The following is a 12144-nucleotide window of genomic DNA, read 5'->3' as shown; positions in this document are numbered from 1 at the left end:
AAAGATAAACAAAAATATTCTAAACGTTTTAAATTATACGTTTTAAATTATACATTCTTACTAGATGCTGTTGGGCTAAATGCATCCACATAACTTTTGCCTGCAACAATGATAAAACTTTCATAGTAATACCCTAGCGTAATAGCCGAGGCAAAGAGGGATTTAATTATATAGCACATGTCTTCATCTTGTCCCTTTTCACCTTTGTCATCCCCGATTTCCGCTATTAAAGCCTGGGAAACTAGCTAATATAGGAGATTCATATCGTCCGATATCATTTAACTGTTATGATTTCAACGAGTTCGGACGTGTATCTAACTAGCTCCGTGTGATATTTGTAAATAAATTGAATTTAATGGTTTATGTGCAGTAGTAAAACAATATTTTGATTCTACTTAGACACTATAATACATGCGAGCGAGCAATGAATTGTTTTTTGATTCAAATATATACGAAAGCTCAAAAATAAAAATGTCGTGTGATAAGTGCAAATTAGCAATTAACAGAGAAACTGGAATACGGTGCGATGGTGTTTGCGGGAAGATTTTTCACCTAAAAACGAAGTGTTGTGGCCTAGATGAATATGCATCTACTGTGCTAAATCAAAATAAATTGTTAAGATTTAAGCTGGAGACATTCGTGCTTTATCGGTAACCGTATCGGTAACCTTTTAACAGCTGATTCGACCAACCTGATGAGAATGCAATCGATTATTGGTGCCGCTAAGGTCGTAACCGTATCGTAGCCAACCAATTGGGTTTTGGTTTACCGTCGTAACAATAAACGGCTTAAAGCTGGAGTCATTGGTGACGTATGTCGTATCGCTGTATCCGTATCCCTAACGTAATCAGCTGTTTATCGTTACGACGGTAAACCAAAACCCAATTGGTTGGCTACGATACGGTTACGACCTTAGCGGCACCAATAATCGATTCAATTGATTCTCATAAGGTTGGTAGAATCAGCTGTGAAAAGGTTACCGATACGGTTACCGATAAAGCACCAATGTCTTCAGCTTTATGTGTGACGACTGCGTTACATATATATATAATATAGATTCTGCAATGCGAAACATGCCAGCAGTGATAAACAAAAATGGTGCCCTATTAGAAGAGTACAAAGGTGAATTCGAATTGGCGCTTAAACATAACGAGTATGAAATAAAACAATTATTAGAGGCGATTGAAATTAAATTTAGCGAGAGAATAAAAGAAATGCAAAAGGTGCAAGAAAAATGTGTAGTAAATATAAGTGAAGTAAAGAAAATAAGAGATGTAGCGGAGATATTTAAGAAAGACAGCGAGAAAATTTGCAGTGAAATTAAAAATAGTAGCGTTACGGGAAGTTACTTAAATCTGTCATTGGTGCTTTATCGGTAACCTTATAACAGCTGATTCGACCAACCTTATGAGAATCAATGCAATCGATTATTGGTGCCGCTAAGGTCGTAACCGTATCGTAGCCAACCAATTGGGTTTTGGTTTACCGTCGTAACGATAAACAGCTGATTACGTTAGGGATACGGATACAGCGATACGACATACGGCACCAATGACTCCGGCTTAACTTACATTACTATAATAATATTCACGTGGATATTTTTTTCAATTTTTCTATTTTTAAAGGGTCAATTAATGGCGACTTATAACCATAAAGCCATAACCAGATAAAACAGCTGATCGAACCTACCTTATGGAAATCAATGTAATCGATTAATGGCGCCATACCATAACGCTAACGCCATAACCATACCATAGCCCACAATTCACACACATAAGATTGTACATTCACGAGTTCAAAATTGCTTCGTTCTGCGCATTTACGTCACACTTGACTTCTTCAGCGAATGAAAGAAAGAGAGGAAAAAACAAGAGCTAAAGGAAAATGACGTAAAAGTTGCCTTTAAAATAATGTTTACATGCGCAATACGCCACCATCTATAATTCCATCATGCCATAGCCAAACAATTGGTTTTTGGTTTCTCGCCATATCAATAACCTAAAAATATTTGAGTTGGTGAATTTAATAACTTTTTGTAGATTCATTGTTTGGGATACGTTATGACTAAGAGACTTATTTTTTGTGGAATATGTTTGTAATTTTTTGCGTTTTCTTCATTTTTATGAAATTTTCACGATTTTTAGGTTACGGCACCATTAATCGATCACATTGGAGACGGTTATGGAAATGGGTATGGTTACGACTATGGCGTTAGGGTTAAGGAAGTTTAGTTAGCTCTATTTTTAAGTCCCTGCTTGTTTAAAGTTTTTTTTTAATTGTAAGTCAAGTTTTATTGTACTGTTATTATTGTTATCTAGTCTGTAAAGCGGGAGTCATTGGTGCCGTATGTCGTATCGCTGTAGTCGTATCCCTAACGTAATCAGCTGTTTATCGTTACAACGGTAAACCAAAAACCAATTGCAATTGGTTAGCTACGATACTGTTACGACCTTAGCGGCACCAATATTCGATTACATTGATTCCCATAAGGTTGGTCGAATCAGCTGTTATAAGGTTACCGATACGGTTACCGATAAAGCACCAATGTCTGCAGCTTAAGGTTTTGTAATACCATAGACTAAATAAATATAAAATATAAATCATTCCAAGGCGAATCCATACCAGGTGGCAGCACCGCGTCAGCTGATTGGAACTTTTTTTTTGCAAAATTGTATTATGTCAAACTCAAGGCGAATTCAAAATTTGTATTGTTTACATTTGAGTGTTTACAAATAATTCGTAAGTTATATTTAAAGCTTTCGGTGTTTGTTAATAAAACGAGTGCATATTTACGTAAAAAATAGTATAAAACTTCTTTAAAATGGGAAAGTGCGTTATTTGCTTAAAAAAAATTTAACGAGGGACTGGGCCGTTCTTCCAGGTGCCTGCCGACGACCAAAAACGTTTGTTGTGGGAAAGCAGCTGCCAAATGTACCTACGAAGGAAAGATTTCATTTGCGCAGAACATTTTTCGCGCGCGGACATGATTTGTGGTGGAAGGATTGCCAAAAGCAATACCATTTCGGCCTTTGGCAAATGATACAAGCACTGTTTGTACGCCGGAAACTGAAGCTTTACACTGCGATCCATTACAAAACGAGTAAGTTGCCCTGTTACTTTCTAGTTGAAATGCATACAAATATGCAATTTTACACTAAATATGTTTTTTAACTAGTTCGGGGCAGTTTTCCAAAATGGACTTTGTATGTACTGAGGACACTTCTTTGGCTACAGCAAGTAAAGATGTCCAAATGCAAACAGCAAGAGAGCTTGTAACGGACGCTGAAACCCAAACCCAGTAAGTGGCTGTAATAAGGAATTGTGAATTAAAGTTTAATGCAATATCTTTTAATATTTTAAAATATGCTTGCAGCTGTATAATTTTCGAGGCGTTAATGGATCCCGAAATTAGGATATTAAAAAAACAGATAAAACAACTAAAGGAAGTCAACAAAGAATTGCGTCGTGAGCTTGACAAATCCAACCTTGTGCTCGATAATTTCAGAAAATTATTCACGGAAGGTCAAATACAGAAGATGGTTTGTCCAGGTATGTTAAAGGTTTTATTTTTTTTTTTATTGATTGTGAGATTAATTTTATAATTTAAACATAGATAGTAGGGTCTTTTGGGACTGGAAGGACATTTCGAGTGCGATATGCCTAAATGCGGCTGGACCGAGAGCTTATCACCACCTTTATGACAAGGGGTTTCCACTTCCCCACGTCACCACTTTACAGCGTTGGTCTCGAAAGACCGATATGAGCGAGGGTCTTCTGGCTCCATCATTCGATGCGTTGGCACACATGTCTGAACTCACTGAGAGTGACAAAATGTGTGTTCTCTCTTTCGACGAGATGAAAGTCGCAGAGGCGTATGAGTATGATGAGCCAAGAGACCAAGCTCGACAGCCAGCGAAGATGGTGCAAGTGGTGATGGCGCGAGGGTTGCTTAAGTCATGGAAGCAGCCTGTATTTTATGATTTCGTTACAAAAATGACGAAGGATATATTGTTTTCCATTATTGTGTCGTTAAAGGACATAAACGTCACAGTGGTAGCTGTTGTTTGTGATCTGGGATCCACAAATCGCTCCCTTTATAACCAGCTAAAGATAAGCCCAGGTGAAATAGCACTTAATAACTTTCTTGGTTTTTAAATTATGCAATGTGAACGATGGTCAAATTTTTTTTCCCTTCTTTTCAGATAAGCCTTGGTTTCAACACCCGTCGGACGAGACTTCGAAGGTCTATGTCTTCTCAGATGCGCCACATCTTTTAAAGCTGGTGCGAAACCATTATATAGATGACGAGATAATATGGTATGGACATCGCCTAGGCACAAGAACAATTTGCGATTTGCTGAATCACACTTCCGGCTCAGACGTGTCGATAGCTTACAAAATATCGCACGAACACCTTTCTGTACAAGGACCAGGTGGGTACTTACTGTTTTAAATTTAGTTGCAGATTATTGCATGAAGCATAAAATATAATGTGAAAACCTACAGCAAAATTTTTATATTCCTACTTATTGCGGCTGTAAATACTCTAAATTCCAATTAATACGTACTATGTACTTATCGTTTCAGCAAACAAAACAAAAAGTGAAAACAGCAGCCCAGTTGTTTTCAAACACGGTTGCCAATGCCATCCGACGATGTTATTCGGTAGGGTTTAACTTATACAAACCAGTCGAAACTACTGATTTCATTCAGCTTATTAATGACTGGTTTGATGTTTTAAATTCCAAACTTGAAACGTTTAATTATCCGGGAAAGGTAGCATTCGTTCTACACAATTTAATTTTAGTTTCTCACAATTGGTTTTAAATCATCAGGAACCTTTCGGAAGGAATCTTTCAAATCAAATGGACGTGCTTAATCGCATGAACGATTTCATGTCGTCGCCCATTCTGCCCGGAAGAACGACCCTAGAACTATTTCAGAAGGGAATATTAATTACCAATAGAGCGTTGGTAGGTTTATATAACGACCTTAGACAAAATTCAAAAGTGGAATATATATTGACGTACCGGCTAAATCAAGATGTTCTTGAAAATTTCTTTGGTGCTATGCGTAGCAAAGGTGGTTTAAACGATCACCCGACTCCAAAGGAATTTCAATATAGGCTTCGAAAATATATTTTGGCTAAAATCTAAAATATAACATACCAATAATAAAATTTACGCGATCCTTATTATTTTTCAGCTCGAAATACCGAGTCCTCGCGAGGAACAGGAAATGTTTCAAAGGATTCGACTCAATGGCTCGTGCCCCTACAAGCATCGACTCCTTTAAAACCTTTAAATTCAAGGAGCACTACCGTAAGTCAAAGCGTGACAACTATCGCGCATGGAAGCATTGTAGGTGGTAATACTGGCTGCGATAAAGAAAACTGTGATGGTATAGATGAGAGCATGCCTGCATCGCAAGAAATATTGAACACTATCGGCGACGTAGATGACTGCGGTATTTTGCAAGAGGACGCTTTGTCATACATCGCTGGCTATATGATTAAAAAGCTAAATTTGGAAGAACTTCGCGATTTTGGACCTTCGTTCGGGTTTATAGACCAAACAAGCAAAGGATTTCTAAAAAAGCCGAATGCAAGTCTCCTACAGGGCGTGAAAACAATGGAGAAAATGTTTAACAATATTAACGCATTAGAAATTTCTAATTGCAAAAATCTACATATGCGTTTAGTAGACAGTAGCGCGCAGGTCCAAGTACCCGAAAACGTGAAACGTTTTTCTTCAAATGCCGCATTCACTTTCGTATCCGTAGCCTTAACAAACGCTTAAAGGTCCAAAAGGATAAACAAAGGTTGATGGCGTTCAAAAAATTCCTCAAAATTAAGTTATAAGGTGAAGAATAGCTATTTACACCAACCATAATTATTTGTAATTGTATATGAATATATATTTTTTAAATATTTTCTTTATTACAGCAGCCACATCATCTAAATATTAGCGCGGTGGTTTTTTATACACAAGCACCACCCAACACCGTAGTACATTTTAAGTTTCAGATTTCATGCTGAATATATATCGTCCCTCGAGATTTTTATGTATAAAAAAGGTATTTACAATAAGCACACCGTTGGAACGAAAGTTAGAAAGCGAGCAGAGTAAACGTAATGTGAGTATTTAAAAAGGTTTTTCCTAAAAAGTTTTCAAAACTTTTTTGTTTCCAAATCGTTTACAGCTAAGCGTAAAATTATCAAAATATATATCGTCCCTCGACATTTTTAAGTTTAAAAAATTTGCAATAACCATACCGTTGGAAGGAAAGTTGGAAAGCGAGCAGAGTAGTATTGTGAGTATTTAAAAATTTTTCTCAAAAAGTTTTCAAAATTTTGGTTTTTTGTTTCCAAATCGTTTAGAGCTAAGCGTAAAATAATCAAAATATATATCGTCCCTCGAGATTTTTATGTATAAAAAATTTACAATAACCATACCATTGGAAGGAAAGTTGGAAAGCGAGCAGAGTAAACGTAATGTGAGTATTTAAAAAGTTTTCTCAAAGAGTTTTCAAAAATTTGATTTTTTGTTTCCAAATCGTTTACAGGTAAGCGTAAAATAATCAAAACGGCTCGTTGCTTTAAAGCTTATAAATAAAATTTCTAAAAGAAAGCTGAATATAAATTGTTTTCGATTCCAAAATACCATTAAAAAGTTATTTATTTGTGTTATTTGCTTTTGATACCAATTTAATTATTCTTTATATTCATTTTCATGAAAACATATTGCATTATTATTAGTACGACTAACTTTACAATTATATGTTTAGATTTTGTTAAAACACTAAGATATTTAATTGTAATAAATGGAAGTTCCACCGAAATAAATCTGAAATAAAAAAGAAAAATTATTAAATAATTAAAAGAATCTGGCTATTCAAGTAGGCGTGCTTATCAGGTCATCTGCTTTTACTCTATTCCAAAAGCAAAATGAGCTGAACAGAAATAGTTTTTAAACAGATCAATTTGATAAACATGGTGACGTGAATAGACCAAACGTTTTTCATTTAACTGGACCTTCTTGTGAGCACCTTGTTTGACAGTGTATACTACAAAGAAACTATATTCTGGTTTACGAACGAGCCCTTTACGAATATTCCAAATATGAACAGCGATTCCACAAATATTTTAATGGAAAATAATGTTCCAAGCATACGGAATGAATAAGTTAATACGCTCAATGATTGCAACATTAAAATCGAAATAATACTTCGGAATTATGCAGTTTGGTACTTTTTCATAAAATCGAATTTTTTGACCGCATAATTCCATCTTTTATAAAGCTGCACTTGTCCTATACAAAATCAACAAGTAAGGAAGGTTAAGTTCGGGTGTAACCGAACATTACATACTCAGTTGAGAGCTATGTTGACAACATAAGGGAAAATAACCATGTTGGAAAATGAACCGATGGAGACAATGGAATATGTTTGTATGACATGTGTATCAAACGAAATGCATTAAAGAGTATTTTATGAGGGAGTGGGCCATAGTTCTATAGGTGGACGCCGTTTAGGGATATCGCCATAAAGGTGGGCCAGGGGTGACTCTATAATTTGTTTGTACGATACGGGCATCAAACGAAAGGTGATAATGAGTATTTTAAAAGGGAGTGGGCCATAGTTCTATAGGTAGACGCCGTTTAGGGATATCGCTATAAAGGTGGACCAGGGGTGACCCTAGAATTTGTTTGTACGATATGGGTATCAAATTAAAGGTATTAATGAGGGTTTTAATAGGGAGTGGTGGTAGTTGTATATGTGAAGGCGTTTTCGAGATATCGACCAAAATGTGGTATAGAATTATGGCATTTTTTTCATTTTTCGTAATTTTCGACATCGAAAAAGTGGGTGTGGTCATAGTCGGATTTCGGCCATTTTTTATACCAAGATAAAGTGAGTTCAGATAAGTACGTGGACTAAGTTTAGTAAAGATATATCGGTTTTTGCTCAAGTTATCGTGTTAACGGCCGATCGGAAGGACAGACGGTCGACTGTGTATAAAAACTGGGCGTGGCTTCAACCGATTTCACCCATTTTCACAGAAAACAGTTACCGTCATAGAATCTATGCCCCTACTAAATTCAATCAGAAGGATTGGTAAATTTTTGTTCGACTTATGACATTAAAAGTATTCTAGACAAACTAAATGAAAAAGGGCGGAGCCACGCCCATTTTGAAATTTTCTTTTATTTTTGTATTTTGTTTCACCATATCATTACTAGAGTTTAATGTTGACATAATTTACTTATATACAGTAAAGATTAAATTTTTTGTTAAAATTTGACTTTTAAAAAAAAATTTTTTTTAAGCTGGCGTGTTCTTTATCCGATTTTTCTAATTTTTATTTAGCACATATATAGTAATAGTAGTAACGTTTGTGCCAAATTTCATCATGATATCTTCAATGACTGCCAAATTGCAGCTTGCAAAACTTTGAAATTACCTTCTTTTGAAAGTGGGCGGTGCCACGCCCATTGTCCAAAATTTTACTAATTTTCTATTTTGTATCATAAGTTCAACCCACCTACCAAGTTTAATCGCTTTACCCATCTTTGGCAATGAATTATCGCATTTTTTCGGCTTTTCTAAATTTTCGATATCGAAAAAGTGGGCGTGGTTATAGTCCGATATCGTCCATTTTAAATAGCGATCTAAGATTAGTGCCCGGGAACCTACATACCAAATTTCATCAAGATTTCTCAAAATTTACTCAAGTTATGGTGTTAACGGACAGACGGACGAAGGGACGGACGGACATGGCTCAATCAAATTTTTTTCGATACTGATGATTTTGATATATGGAAGTCTATATCTATCCTCCTTTATACCTGTACAACCAACCGTTATCCAATCAAAGTTAATATACTCTGTGAGCTCTGCTCAACTGAGTATAAAAAAGATAAACAAAAATATTCTAAACGTTTTAAATTATACGTTTTAAATTATACATTCTTACTAGATGCTGTTGGGCTAAATGCATCCACATAACTTTTGCCTGCAACAATGATAAAACTTTCATAGTAATACCCTAGCGTAATAGCCGAGGCAAAGAGGGATTTAATTATATAGCACATGTCTTCATCTTGTCCCTTTTCACCTTTGTCATCCCCGATTTCCGCTATTAAAGCCTGGGAAACTAGCTAATATAGGAGATTCATATCGTCCGATATCATTTAACTGTTATGATTTCAACGAGTTCGGACGTGTATCTAACTAGCTCCGTGTGATATTTTTAAATAAATTGAATTTAATGGTTTATGTGCAATAGTAAAACAATATTTTGATTCTACTTAGACACTATAATACATGCGAGCGAGCAATGAATTGTTTTTTGATTCAAATATATACGAAAGCTCAAAAATAAAAATGTCGTGTGATAAGTGCAAATTAGCAATTAACAGAGAAACTGGAATACGGTGCGATGGTGTTTGCGGGAAGATTTTTCACCTAAAAACGGAGTGTTGTGGCCTAGATGAATATGCATCTACTGTGCTAAATCAAAATAAATTGTTAAGATTTAAGCTGGAGACATTGGTGCTTTATCGGTAACCGTATCGGTAACCTTTTAACAGCTGATTCGACCAACCTTATGAGAATCAATGCAATCGATTATTGGTGCCGCTAAGGTCGTAACCGTATCGTAGCCAACCAATTGGGTTTTGGTTTACCGTCGTAACAATAAACGGCTTAAAGCTGGAGTCATTGGTGACGTATGTCGTATCGCTGTATCCGTATCCCTAACGTAATCAGCTGTTTATCGTTACGACGGTAAACCAAAACCCAATTGGTTGGCTACGATACGGTTACGACCTTAGCGGCACCAATAATCGATTCAATTGATTCTCATAAGGTTGGTCGAATCAGCTGTGAAAAGGTTACCGATACGGTTACCGATAAAGCACCAATGTCTTCAGCTTTATGTGTGACGACTGCGTTACATATATATATAATATAGATTCTGCAATGCGAAACATGCAAGCAGTGATAAACAAAAATGGTGCCCTATTAGAAGAGTACAAAGGTGAATTCGAATTGGCGCTTAAACATAACGAGTATGAAATAAAAAAATTATTAGAGGCGATTGAAATTAAATTTAGCGAGAGAATAAAAGAAATGCAAAAGGTGCAAGAAAAATGTGTAGTAAATATAAGTGAAGTAAAGAAAATAAGAGATGTAGCGGAGATATTTAAGAAAGACAGCGAGAAAATTTGCAGTGAAATTAAAAATAGTAGCGAAGAGAATAAGAAAACACAAAAAGAAATAAAAGACCCTACAAGAAACGCTGATAGTTTTACTAACACACTCACAATTGCAATTGACAATGCTGATCCTGCGATGACGTAAACATTGATACTTTATGTATGTTCCTTTGATCGCTCACGCATGTCCGCATGTTCCCAACGACAGCCTATAATCATGAAAAAGGACTCAAACTGGGAAAGCTTCGGACACCTGGTACAGAACAAAAGAACATACAGCAGATACCATTATGCATGTGAGACAGATACATAATTCTCAACGGAATTTTATGTATGCGAGAACAGTTTATCCGATTTAATCATGTTGTCACTACTGACTGTCATATGACAATCAAATGATTATCACGGTTGTTTTATTATTTTTTAAATTCCGCCATTTTCAACCGACGAAAACCATATAAAAAATAAGTTTAAAAAGTGAAAAAGAGAGCATTTCAAAGCTCCATGCTAAAAGAAAAAAAATCGAAAATAATAAATTCTGAAGTCGAATTTTTATAAAACTATTTATTTTAAACAAATAAGAAACGCGTATGCTTTTATCGCGTACAAAATTAAAAACGTAATGAAATAAAGTAAATAAAAAGCAAAAAGCATTGTTTCATTTTTGGCGGAATATAACAATTGTCATTTATGATAGTATAACAGTCAAACCTGATATCTACAGTAAACTATCATTTATGACATTTTTTGATAGTTAGAGTGTCAGCACTGATCCAGGAAAAGGATTGAGAGTGAGCAGTACGGCTATATACTTAATCAGTAAGCGATGTTGGTGTATAAGAAGGAGACAAAAACTCACACGTACACAGTTGTTTACATCACATTTGCGCAAGTCCCCTTAAGTTTGTGATAGAAAGTTTGTATGAGGCGCCCTACAAGAATACTGACTATCATATGACTATCATCTGATTGTCAGCAATGTCAACCTAACGATCAGCGCCTCATACAAACTTTCTATCACGAACTTAAGGGGACTTGCGCAAATGTGATGTAAACAACTGTGTACGTGTGAGTTTTTGTCTCCTTCTTATACACCAACATGTCCTACTGATTAAGTATATAGCCGTACTGCTCACTCTCATTCCTTTTCCTGGATCAGTGCTGACACTCTAACTATCAAAAAGTGTCATAAATGATAGTTTACTGTAGATATCAGGTTTGACTGTTATACTATCATAAATGACCATTGTTATATTCCGCCAAAAATGAAACAATGCTTTTTGCTTTTTATTTACTTTATTTCCTTACGTTTTTAATTTTGTGCGTGATAAAAGCATACGTGTTTTTTATTTGTTTAAAATAAATAGTTTTATAAGAATTCGAGTTCAGAATGTTTAATTTAAATTCAGAAAATAACAAAACAACAGAAGAGCGCTTTCCTCATGCAGAGACACATTTAAAAATGAATCACCACTAAACACTATTATTTTTCGCGTATCAATTTTTTGAGTGCGCTTTGAAATGCTCTCTTTTTCATTTTTCAAACTTATTTTTTATATGGTTTTCGTCGGTTGAAAATGGCGGAATTTAAAAAATAACAAAACAACCGTGATAATCATTTGATTGTCATATGACAGTCAGTAGTGACAACATGATTAAATCGGATAAACTGTTCTCGCATACATAAAATTCCGTTGAGAATTGTGTATCTGTCTCACATGCATAATGGTATCTGCTGTATGTTCTTTTGTTCTGTACCAGGTGTCCGAAGCTTCCCCAGTTTGAGTCCTTTTTCATGATTATAGGCTGTCGTTGGGAACATGCGGGCATGCGTGAGCGAACAAAGGAACATACATAAATTTGAGTATCAATGTTTACGTCATCGCAGGATCAGCATTGTCAATTACAAGTGTGAGTGTATTAGTAA

The 12144-nt window shown here is 35.5% G+C and overlaps 1 long non-coding RNA gene across 1 annotated transcript; it reads left to right on the top strand.

Annotated features, from left to right (window-relative positions):
* Positions 1-2876: 2876 nt before the first annotated feature.
* Positions 2877-3730, top strand: LOC137246512 (uncharacterized). Its single transcript, XR_010951527.1, has 4 exons — positions 2877-3100; positions 3176-3298; positions 3374-3549; positions 3614-3730. It is a non-coding gene; the product is annotated as an uncharacterized lncRNA (long non-coding RNA).
* The last annotated feature ends 8414 nt before the right edge of the window (positions 3731-12144 follow it).

This window comes from Eurosta solidaginis, chromosome 3, assembly GCF_040869045.1.
Source record: "Eurosta solidaginis isolate ZX-2024a chromosome 3, ASM4086904v1, whole genome shotgun sequence".
Classification (NCBI taxonomy): domain Eukaryota; kingdom Metazoa; phylum Arthropoda; class Insecta; order Diptera; family Tephritidae; genus Eurosta; species Eurosta solidaginis.
The sequence above is the reverse complement of the archived record's forward strand: the minus strand, read 5'-3'. Positions and strand labels throughout refer to the sequence as shown.